This window comes from Oncorhynchus clarkii, chromosome 15 (genome assembly GCF_045791955.1).
Source record: "Oncorhynchus clarkii lewisi isolate Uvic-CL-2024 chromosome 15, UVic_Ocla_1.0, whole genome shotgun sequence".
Lineage (NCBI taxonomy): Eukaryota > Metazoa > Chordata > Actinopteri > Salmoniformes > Salmonidae > Oncorhynchus > Oncorhynchus clarkii.
This window is the reverse complement of record NC_092161.1, coordinates 29,038,857-29,051,389: the sequence shown is the minus strand read 5'-3', so window position 1 is coordinate 29,051,389 and position 12,533 is coordinate 29,038,857. Positions and strand designations below refer to the sequence as shown.

The 12,533-nt window shown below is 43.4% G+C and overlaps 1 long non-coding RNA gene across 1 annotated transcript in view; it reads left to right on the top strand.

The window, feature by feature from the left end:
- The window catches only part of LOC139366764 (uncharacterized), a 49,092-nt gene extending 36,807 nt beyond the window's left edge, over positions 1-12,285 (top strand). Inside the window, exons 2-3 of the long non-coding RNA XR_011626795.1 lie at positions 5,909-6,015; positions 12,117-12,285. This is a non-coding gene — a long non-coding RNA (uncharacterized lncRNA). The remainder of the gene's footprint in view (positions 1-5,908; positions 6,016-12,116) is intronic.
- Positions 12,286-12,533: the final 248 nt, after the last annotated feature.

Here is a 12,533-nt window from a genome sequence, read left to right as displayed (position 1 = left end):
CTTTCCAACAAGCCAGTTTGTCAAATGTCTGCCCTGCTAGAGCTACCCTGGTCAACTGTAAGCGCTGTTATTGTGAAGTGGAAAAGTCTAGAAGCTCAGCTGTGAAGTGGTAGGCCATACAAACTCACAGAGCGGGACAACCGAGTGCTGAAAATTGTATGTCCTCGGTTGCAACACTCACTACCAAGTTCCAATCTGCCTCTGGAAGCAACGTCAGCACAACTGTTTGTCAGGAGCTTCATGGAATGGATTTCCGTGGCCGAGCAGCCGCACACAAACCTAAGATCGCCAAATACACAATGCCAAGCGTCAGCTGGAATGGTGTAAAGCTCACCACCATTGGACTGGAGCAGTGGAAATGTGTTCTCTGGAGTGATGAATCACGCTTCACCATCTGGCAGTCCAAGGGACGAATCTGGGTTTGGGGGATTCCAGGAGAGCGCTAACTGCCCCAATGCATAGTGCCAACTGTAAAGTCTGGGGTTGTTTTTCATGGTTCAGGCTAGGCCCCTTAGTTCCATTGAAGGGAAATCTTAACGCTACAGCATACAATGACATTCTACATGATTTACAGTTTTGGAACGGCCCTTTCCTGTTTCAGCATGACACAAAACGCTCCTCTCCCTGTAGGCTTTACAGACGTTCCCCACCCCTTGGCTGCAACCCTTCTAATTTAATGTATCCTCTGCGCACAACGTGGAATTCCTGAGCGTTTGGAACTGCCGCTCTGCAGTCAAGAAGGTCGACTTCATCTCAGCCTATGCTGTCCTTCAGTCTAGACTTTTTGGCCCTGACGGGGACATGGATCACCCCAGATAACACTGCTACTCCAGCGGCTATCTCTTCATCTGACTAGTTGTCCTCTCATAGTCTGAGAGCATTTGGATGTCGCGTGGTGGCACAGGGCTACTCATTTCTCCTAAATGGGATTTTCTCTTTTCTCCCTCATTCACCTCTCCATTTCCTCATTTCAATTCCATGCTGTCACTTGTCCACTCAAGCTCAGCATTGTCATCTATCGCCTACCAGAAGCCCTTAGAGAGTTCCTCAATGCGCTTGACACCTTCATAAGCACATTTACTGACGATGGCTCACTGCACATTGTACTGGGTGACATCAACCTTCCGATGCCTGCCTTCGATTCATTTCTTTACACCATTTTCTTTCTGTGTCTGCACCACGTACTCTCACAACTGGTTTTCCAGAGGGCTCGGTTCTAGGCCCTCTTCTCTCTATACAGTCACTCGGCTCCATCTTATCACATGATCTCTCCTATTATTGCTATGCAGATCACACACAACTACTTTTCTCCTTCCCCCCTTCTAACACCCAGGTGGTGACACGCATCCCTGCGTGCCTGTCAGATATCTCAGCTTGAATGTCGGCCCACCACCTCAAGTCAGAACTTCTCTTCCTCCCAGGGAAGACCTGCCTGCTCCAAGACCTCTCAATCACGGTTGACAACTCCAGGGTCCCACTCCCAGAGTGCAAAGAACCTTGCGTTACCCTGGACAACACCGTTGTTCCCTACAAACATCAAAGCAGTGACTCGCTCCCGCAGGTTCGTGCTCTACAACATCCGTAAAGCCTCTACATTGCACAGGAAGCGGTGCATGCCCTAATCCAGGTAGTTGTTGTCTCCCATCTGGATTACTTCAACTCACTGTTGGCTGGGCTCCCTGCTTGTGCCATCTAATCCCTGCAATTTATCCTGAGCGCCACACCCCGCCAGGTGTTCAACCTTCCTAAATTCTTCCATGGCACCCTGCTCCTCCACTGGCTTCCAGACGAAGCTCGCGTCCATTACAAGAAAATGGTACTTGCCTACGGAGCAGCAAGAGGAACTGCCCCTCCCTACCTTCAGGCTATGCTCAAACCCTAAACCCCAACCTGAGTACTCCTTTCTGCCACCTTTGGTTTCTTGTCCATCCCACCCCTACAGGAGGGCAGCTCCCGCTCAGCCAAGTCAAAGCTTTTCTCTGTCCTGGCACCCCAATGGTGGAACCAGCTTCCCCCTGAAGCTAGGACAGCAGAGTCCCTGCCCATTTTCCTAAAACATCTGAAACCTTAACTCTTCAAATAGTATCTTAAATAATCCCGCAGCATCCTCACCCCCTTCTCCTGTAATCTAACACGCACACTTTTTTACCCCCTACTAGAACTGACTTTGCTGATTGCTACTTTTTGAAGGAAAAATGTGCTTACTATAACTTAAATATGTGGTTGTCCCACCTAGCTATTGTTAGATGAATGCACTAACTGTAAATTGCACTGGATAATAGTGTCTACTAAATTACTAAAATGTGAACATAAAATGTAGTGTCTTCCTGTGTGCTGTGCACTGATTTAGTCGTTCCATGTTAACTGCTTTATAGTGGTTTAACAGGTTGACCAAAGTGGTTACTCAGTCAGTGAGGTCCTCTAAGCTGTCATCAACCAAGTCATAACCTGAAGATACTTTCCGCTGTAGGGGGAGGGGAGTTGAAGGGCTCCCTCCCCAGGGTGTTAATCTCCTCTTATGAGTAAAGAGCTTGTTGTCGATGACTGACGGGCACCAGATCACGGATGGATGGTGTGGCGGTGCTGGATGGGCGGGGACATAGATACGGTTGCACATTCCGTTGGTGTCATGTTACAGCTGAGATATGAAGCACCTGGCTGGAGTTGGACGCGTTCAGTAACTGATCACTCGAGGGGGCTGACATGGCTTTCAGGGAACTAGTTGAAAGCAGATCACTGGGAATCCCCTCCCGGCCGCCCCTCTCTCTGAGAGGAGACAACTAGAGTGGGACCAGGAAATGTATTTTCTCTCCGATACAGGGCCATTTGTCACTCAGTATTGGAATTGTGAGAAGGTTTTATGATTCAATGCCCGCCTTCATGTCATGCTTATCTGAATCAGTGAATAATGAATCTGTACAGCAAGAAGCAGATTTCCCAATAGGTGGGCTGTAAAAAAGAAGTATGTGTTCTGCTAGAAGAGGTAGAAATGCCCCTTTGACTTCACTGTTCTGCTCCGTAAAAAAAAGTGTGTGGGCTGCAGCCAAAGCCTTCCTCCTCAGGGCAGCCTTTTAACACCATTGTTATCAGGTGACCTGCATGAATCAACACCACCAAGTCAAAATCGGACTCCCCGTTCCCACTGAAGCATGGCGTAGTAATGGAGAGGCACTCTGTCGCCTTGGCGGGAAAGCTCCTTTGATGCTTTAAACATTAATTAAGCAGTTTCAGTGTAGTTATTCTTTAACGTTTTATACTTCCTGTGTGCAGTCTGTGTGCGTACAGTATCTACAGTGTAGCTGATAAGTAACACACGACAGACTACATTGTGTGCGAGGGTATGTGGGTGCACAGTCGCTTCCCTGTTGTGTGCTTAATACGTATGCTTCGTTGCTGCATCTACATGTGGCTGGAGACTTCACCCCTGTGCTAGTTTAGCCAGGTCACTCATAGATACCACCCTGACAGAAATAGGGTGCAATCATCACGTGAGTGGGGACAGGGCACAATACCAGTTTGGTCCAGTTTTAAAACGACGACCACTCCCCTTACTCACACACATTCCTTTCAAGACTTTGTCACCCTCCTGAAATACACTCACACTGAGGTGTAGCCGCCATATTTTTACAATCAGACCCAAGCAGTCACTCCCCTGAGGGGAGGCATAAAGTGCCCTACATGCAGGACAATAATGGAGTCAATGAATATGAGTGAAAATACGATTTTGTGGAGGGAGTCTTGCTGTGAGTGAAGGGTTCGTTGAGCCTACTTGATTTGACTACTGTATATCGTAACCCTGGGGAGACACAGTGTGTACCATCGAGCCACATTAACATCCACCACTAGAAACCAAAGACGTGCTGTTATATTGCGCTCAACATGAGCAAAATGTTCCTAACAACTAAGTGGATGCTGAATCCTGATATTAAATGTTCATATGTACTTTTTAAGTTTATTCACGGAATATTGTGTCATAATTCTTTAAAAAAAGAAGATTTATAGCATGGGGTAATAAAGAGATGTCCTTGAGACTGATGATGTCATCCACAGAAAATGCGTGGTATGGATTCCATTCTGCAAAGAGTTGGCCTATTCCTTGAAAAATATGATTGAGAGGGCGAACAATAACCAAGAACATTGTTCTATTTCTTAGAAAAAACGTGTTTCCCAATACCCGAACGAACAATAGTGAACCAACGGTGTGTCTCACCATTGTCAAGATATGACATGTTCCTCAACAACGGTGTGAGTCTCACCGCTGTCAAGATATGACATGTTCCTCATAGGCATTCCAAAAGTGATGTTCCCTTCAGCTAGGCAACATTAGGTGTAGCGTAAATTAAGCAATTTAAAAGAACAGAAAGCTAGTTACATTGTATTTTCTTTTTGTCTCCTCAATGCCTTGATTTGTCTCAACTCTCCTAACCCCATGTATGCAAGAACACGCTTGTCATTGGAGGACATCAGCACATTCTGAGTTTATGATCACCCAGAGCTGTAGAACGAGCTGCTCTGGCTATTCATTTGCATTTTACTGTGCAGACCTGTCAAAGGCTAATATGTTTGAACTGTTGCATGGATCGAAAGTAGTGCACTATAAAGGAAATAGGGTGCCATTTGGGACGCATCCTAAAAGTGTGTACACCCTTTGGCCTTTAAGTCACTAAGGCTGGGTTTAGACTGATCTATATCAGTCATCGGTCTTTTGAAAAAGTACTGGCACCTGTGATTGGTCAAAATACCAATTAGTGGGAAAAAGATCAGAATGTGGCTGCCTGTGTTAATGCAACCACAGTTCTGCTTTAAGAGGGCTGCTTTTAGACCAGGGGATAAAATCTGCCCACTCTCATTGAAGCCATGGACCACGGTACTGCAGGCATTATTAGCAGAAAACAGGATCCCCATTATAGTGAATGAAAAAATGACAATCTTTGTGATAAATGTTTGTGTAAGCAAAACATTTTTTTGAAGACAATCATGGTACCAATAATTTATTCTACACCAGATGTATGTCCTTGAACCGATTATTTAAAAAATTGCCCACAGATTAAGTTATTAGGATAATTAAATTAGTTAATGGCAGCCTGCAGTACCACGGTCGGCCTTCAACTTGAGTTACCTAATGAGGGGGCAGCACTGAGCTAGCCTGCAACGTCACTTCCTGGAATAGCTCAAACTGTGCATGATATGTCTCCATGAGACCCCATCTGAACCGACCTAATTTGGCTTCAATGCGCTAGTGACATAGGAATGAATGGTGTCACATGGTCGATGGCTTTGTCCATTCATATATACAGTCATTGGTTACAGTGCTTGACTTGGAATGAAATAGGTGTCGGTACTCATTTTGGAAGCCAGTACTGTTTATATTTAGGTGCAACAGCTCCACAATACTTTTCATAATGTTCTATAAGAAGAACAGGAGCTCAAGCAGAGAACATTTTAGGTGCCGGTAGTCCTGCACCTAAAATGTAGGTGCTGGAACTCGTGCCCAAGTCAAGCACTGTTGGTTTAGACAGGCTGCCCAAGTCAAGCACTGTTGGTTTAGACAGGCTGCCCAAGTCAAGCAATGTTGGTTTAGACAGGCTGCCCAAGATATTTTTTCACTAATTGGTCTTTTGACCATTTAGATCTGAAAAAGATCTGATGTGAAAATATCTGATTTGATTTGTCAAAAATATCAGATATGAGCTGCCCGTGTAAACGCATCCTAAACGCAGCCGAGGAGTGATTCATAAATCAATATGAAACTAGGGCCAAGTGCGAAAGACCCAGACAGTTCTTCTGGTAAACGGTTAACCTTAGATTGAGAGCAGCTTTAGCATACACACTCATATAAGTAAGGAGGGTAATACTTTCACTCTTGCTTTATTGCCTTTGATGAGTTAATTTTTCTCTGTGTTTGCAGGAAGACTGTTGAAGACCCTTCCCGCTCTGCTCTACTCAGCTGTCAATCAACGAGGATCAGCAGATTTATAATGAAAATCAAGACACCTGGATGGAAGTTATGAAAAGGTGAAAAAAAAGCATAAGGGATTTGTTTATGGTCAATACGTGATTTTATGTTGTCATGTCTGTCCCTTATATTATGTCAATAGTGTGCTGTATGATAGGAAACCAGCCCTAGAGAGTGTACCTATGAATAAAGTCAACTAAAATAACTCAGACATTAATACAGACACACTCTCACATACGTACCACAAATCCCCTCATTAACACATTATCAGAAGTGATTTCACTTCACACCTCGTCAGGAACCTGACCCCAGGTCTAGTCAGGGTTTGAGGGACGTCACTAGGGAATATTTAAACAGTGGTCATCACCTGATTGCTGATCTAGGATCCGTTTTTTTCCTTTTAAATCATGATGAATACGATCACATGGACAAGGGGGACCTGATCCTAGATCAGCACTTCCACACAGAGACACTTTATGAATACAGGCCCAGGGGTTTTAGGAGGGTCCGAATTGAAATAAAATAAATGAATAAAAAGGAAAGAAATAAGTAGCTTTGTGTTGTTGCACGCTGCTCACTTCCTCTTTTCTCAGAGTCATGCTGATGTTGAAGACCCACCCTGAAACGGTGCACTGTGAACTGTGCTGTGACCGGGAAGTACCTAATGTCACAAATATCATGTACTAGCAAATCCACTTACCACAACCTTATTCTAGTGAAAGGGACAGTCCATATACAAAGTCTCACCTACCGAAGCAAACGGTGGTGTGCGTGTGTGCTTATGTGTGTACTATACAGAAAGTGCTTCATTATCATAGTCTTGGGGCAAGGGTAAGCAATAGACCATTCACTACATGAAAAATGTATTTATCCTCATAATTCCCTAACAGGCAGGCCTGCAAAACCCATGGGGTCTATTCAATGATGTCATATTCACATCTATTACGCTTAAGATAATTGAACAAAAGTCAGTTCTCAGTGGAACGGAACACTGGGGTGTAAAAGAGGATATGATACGTTGTGCAATGTATTGTTTTATGGGGACTGAGGTCAGTCCCATGTATGTACATGTACATACGTGTGTGTGTGTGTGTGTGTGTGTGTGTGTGTGTGTGTGTGTGTGTGTGTGTGTGCGCGCGTGCACGCATCCCTGTCTCTGTGTGTGTGTGCCTACATATCTGTGTATGTATCTCTGTGTATCTGTTTGTCTGTGTTTGACTGACAATGGTACAGTATAGTGCAGCGATTCCCAAGCTCAGCCTTCTTGCATGTTTTTTTTTCTCCCCCTAACACTACACAGCTGATTCAAAGCTTGATGATTAGTTGATTATTTGAATCAGCTGTGTAGTGCCAGTGTAAAAAACAAAACGTGCATCCCTTGGTGTCCAGAGGACTGAGTTTGGGAAACCCTGGTCTAGGCTGAAATATGTTGAGGCCATGCTCCTGCTGCCTGTATTTTCCACTTTTTATTGCCTGTATTTTCACTTTTTATTGCCTGTGTCCTGAATACGTTGTACACCTGTGACTGGTCGGTGTCAGTAGCTGTCACGTTCCATCCATCTGTACTAATCAGTCTTTGTCAATCAGAAAGAGACTGGAGCAGAATGCCTGAGTCTGAATAAATCTCTCACTTTGGCAGAAGTTAATTTGACTGTTTGTTTCTTACAGGCAGTCAGCGTTCATTCTTTACACTGAACCAAACACTGACACTGAACCTGGATTTTCTGTGTAACTACCTTCTACACTCTTAGAAAAAAAGGTGCTATCTAGAACCTAAAAGGGTTCTTTGGATGGCCCCATAGGAGAACCCTTTGAATAATCATTTTTCTGGTTCCAGGTAGAACCCTTTTGGGTTCCATGTAGAACTCTTTTCAGAGAGGAGTCTACCTGGAACCAAAAAGGGTTCTCCTATTGGGACACCCGAAGAACACTTTTGGAACCCTTTTTTCTAAGAGTGTAGATAGACTTGATAGACCACATGCACTTACAAAAGTGTCACACTAACATACAACACATACAAACCATATCCTTACCTGTGCACATTCTCTTAAAACACGAGAGTTAAACAACATCTTTCTCTACAGTTACAGGGATTTTTATACCAGTCATTTACAGATTACATTGCAGACACACGCTTGTTCAAACATGACGCAAAAATGACTCACAAAATGGATTATTTTAATTCCACCCCACCCACTCCTTAATCTCCATTATATAACTTTCACTAAGGTACTGTAAATTCCCCAACAATAGATGTTGCCTTTGTACAGGAAGCCACAGAACCACAGAAGATGTCTAGATTAGACACCTAATTTTGTTTCATTGTGCTCTCCCTCGCTCACTCGCTTAACTCTTAAGTTCAATTGGATCCGAAAGAAAGTGAGAGAGTTAAACAAACAGAGATCTCATTAAAAGACACCGCTGTCAACTCCATCCTCCCACTCCTTCCCTCCACAGGGGGACTGGAATGTTCTGTCATCCATTTCCTCCCACTCAGAAACACTGTGCTGGTGTGGTGATAGCATCTAGAGGTACAGGATCTAGGTAATGAATGAACTGGGATGCCCACACACTGACGATGGGACCCTGGACAACCTGACACCAAGTATGGAAAAGGATGACTGACTTTCCCACCAAAGTCCCGTATCATCGGAGGTGGCTACAGCCGATTGAACACACACACACACACACACACACACACACACACACACACACACACACACACACACACACACACACACACACACACACATTCTCACATTCCACACAGGCAGATGCCTTGCCACACACAGGACTCAAACCTACACTGACATACTGCATACACAACTTATCCACACACCATAGTGCAAGATGGTTTGTGTATGCTGTGTTGCGGCATTGCCGTGGGTGACCGGTTTCTTCCCCCCCAGCAGCTGCTCTTGGTCTTATTAAGGTGTTCCTGTAACCTGTACTGTATAGCAGCTGAAGATAGTCTACCCACACAGTCTATTTGATGAGTTTAGGACTCACTGAGGGAGATTCTGACGATTAGTGATTGAGAAATCACCTCCCTATGGTACAGATTAATTTGAGCTCTTACTGGAAGGATCTTTATGTCAACTGAAAGTGAAGATATAAGTACATTTTGCCAATAACATTTTGTCTGTGTCTACATGTTTGTGGTACAAACCAAGGCCTAATAGGAGATCTAGCTGTACAGTTCTCACATTTCCTTCCCATGACTTCCCAATCTCTGTGAATGGAATCATGTTCTATTGTTGCCTAACCTGTTTCAATGGGTTGGCTTAACATACACGTGCAGTGCAGGGAGCTAATTATGACAGCAAAGGAGGAGAGGGGATCAGCTCTCACACTGAAAGGCATATTTGTGTTAACACTGTTGCTATACTCATACATTACCCTACATTATCTGTTCCTGATCTGCAGTGGTATGTGACTGAATTTCCATACATTTGATAACAACAGTTTAACACTGTGAAGCATAAACACGTGTTCACGCTATTCACAAATACATGTAGAGTATATTCCTACATTATCTGTAACTTAGCCGTCGTGGAAGCTGACTGAATTTCAATACATGTGATAATGTCTATGTTATCTTGATTTCAGCCATTAAAGCAAGGCCTTATACAGGGCAGGGTCATTGTCACTATTTGAGTTACAAGGGTCAAATCAGGGTCATGTCTGTTACTCACCCCGGCAACACAACGTTAAAGGAAAAGGTTGTTATGGCACATGGCACATGAACATACTCAGAATGTCATAAACAAGTACAACAGCCACCGTGGGGAAAAACAACTGCCCTTCACCATCTGGCCAGTTCAACATAGGCTAGATTTACGTAGTTACTACTAAGAAAACAAAAAATCTTGGGTTCACATAGGCTTGCAATGTTGTTTTGATTATTGCTTGAAACAGTCGCTAAGATTTTTTTGGGTTGCAATGGTTACAAAATAGCTATTATTGACATAGGCTGTGGCAAAGCTAGCCAAAGAGCCATTTTACTGGATGAAGTTGAAGTATTTTTTTAAAAGTATAATGCAGTTGATTTATGATGTTGACACAAACATTATATTAAGCAGGACATTCATATGAGCCTTACAATTCAATGATAACACAAAAGGTAGTGTGAAATTCACACATAAGCAACATGTACATTTTTGGGGGTTGGTGGCCTATGAGAACTCACCTATGTTTTCCCTCACAGTGGGGAAATTGAGTGCAGCAGGTGAGAAGGAACGTATAAATGGCCCAAACCGCAAGATATCCTGCTGTTCATTTCAATGGTCATTTTGATTTGAATCACTTACTAACTGTGTAACAGCATGTTACGACAATGATAGAACTGTGTTAGAGAACAGGTACACAAGGGAACTTTATGTAAAGCATTGGTATTCAGACCAGAAGGTTAATATGTATGCATTAAGTAGTGATTATATGTACAACAATGTAAATGTTAATAATAATGGTGGTTAACAATGGCAAAATAAATGACAGAATGTACTGTAAAAGTAGATTTTATACAGTGTAACCCCTCTCTTCACAAAAAAAAAAAAAAAACACCAATTAGAAGTCACATAAGAGTTGTGAGGAGTTTTAATCCAGCTAAGTGATAGTCCACTCTTTGATGTTAGGTCAATACCTCTTTCGCGGAGGATGAAAGAACAAAACTTTCTTGCCAACAATCAATCTCACAATGTATGACCATGTAGTGTTTTAAATGCAGCTCTTTATCAGCAATAGTGACATTATGGATGAAAGAAAGCTTTATCGCTCAGGCAGGAAAAGGCTGGGCTGTCTGCCTCTCTCTCTCTCTGATCACGCTCACTACCTTTTGATGTGGCCCTCTGTTTGTTCACCAGCGCCAGTGGTCTGCGCTCCCATTGAGCAATCTGCCACTGGCTAAATCCCTTTCTCCTCGCTGGGCAGCAGCAGCATTGTTTGCCTTTACACTGGGAGGTGTGAAACATGCAGTCTCATTCACACCTCCCCAGCGCCAGTCCTTTTTTTTTGTTGTCGGCTCCGCTGCCCAGTCCACACCTGAGGTCAGACACTTCAACCACTGATCGTAATACCTCTTGACCGTGACCCAGTATTCTGTTGTGAAGCCACTCCGAAAGGTGAGGGGCCCATATTAGGACATCCTCAGTCTCAGCATGAGTTATTTCACATTCGGCACTTCTTTCAGTCGAATTCAAATGTGGATCTGCAATGAGAATGCTTCATCGACAGCATAGCGTCTCACTTTGTGGCTAGTTTCACTATCAATCGGTAGAATCTACTAAACTGCTTCTGTAATAAATGTTGGCTTCCTCAAAAAAGCTCCACATTTTCCCAAAATAGAGACAGAGCTAGCCTCTGTATTTCATGTGTTGTATGGAGAGAAACTGTATTTATGTGTCCGAAACATCAAACAAAAATTCTCAGCCTAATTCTTACATTACCTGTCTATTGAAGTTCAGGGTTGTGAGAGACTGCTAAACTTTGAGTACAGTATAAGTACTAGTCAATGTCTCAGGCAACAATCCAAAGCGTTCACTACAAGTGATATGGATCCCAGACTAAATGGCAACCTTGTAATTAAAGATCAAATATTTATCTGAGATTTCACCCCCCCGAAAAAAAAGAAATATATATATATATTATTGTTGATATTCCATTGAAATTGATTGAGCAGCACACTGTATACAGTATTTTGTATTGATAAGAGAAGTTACACTACTCGTCCTTCACCACCATCTGAGACATTTGCTAAGCTAAAACACTTCCTAAAGCGGAAACCAAAACCTCTGAGTTCAGTTCCTCATAGCCTGAGGACGAGAACTTACACACCATAAATGGAAGAGAGTTTCATTCACAAATTGCACTTGGTCAGACCATGACATAGAACATGGAGAGGAGCTGCAGTGCTTGCCAACAGCCTGGGATTTGTTTAATTGGGCTTATAATGGCACTTTTGTAATGACAACGTGCATAACTTCTCACGCCCTGATCTGTTTCACCTGTTCCTGTGATTGTCTCCACCCCCTCCAGGTGTCGCTCATTTTCCCCAGTGTATTTATCCATGTGTTTCCTATCTCTCTGTGCCAGTTTGTCTTGTATGTTAGTCAAGTCAACCAGCGTGTTTTTCCCATACACTTTTTCTATTCTCTTTTTATAGTCCTTCCGGTTCTGACCCCTGCCTGACTCTGGAGTACTTTCCTGCCTGCCCGATCATCCTGCCTGCCCTGACCTCGATTCTGCCTGCCCTTCGGTACCTATTGGACTCTGATCTGGTTTTGACCTTTTTGCCTGTCTACGACCATTCTCTTGCCTACCCCTTTGGATTAATAAACACTGTAAGACTCCAACCATCTGCCTCCTGTGTCTGCATCTGGGTCTCGCCTTGTGCCTTGATATAACTGTTAAAATGCCTTGATATAACTGTTAACATGGTTTCTCTGTACAATAACAATTAGAAAACAAAGAGTGGGAAATAGATACACAAGTATGTGGATACCCCTTCAAATGAGTTGATTTGGCTATTTCAGCCACACCCATTGCTGACAGGTGTATAAATTTGAGCACACAGCCATGA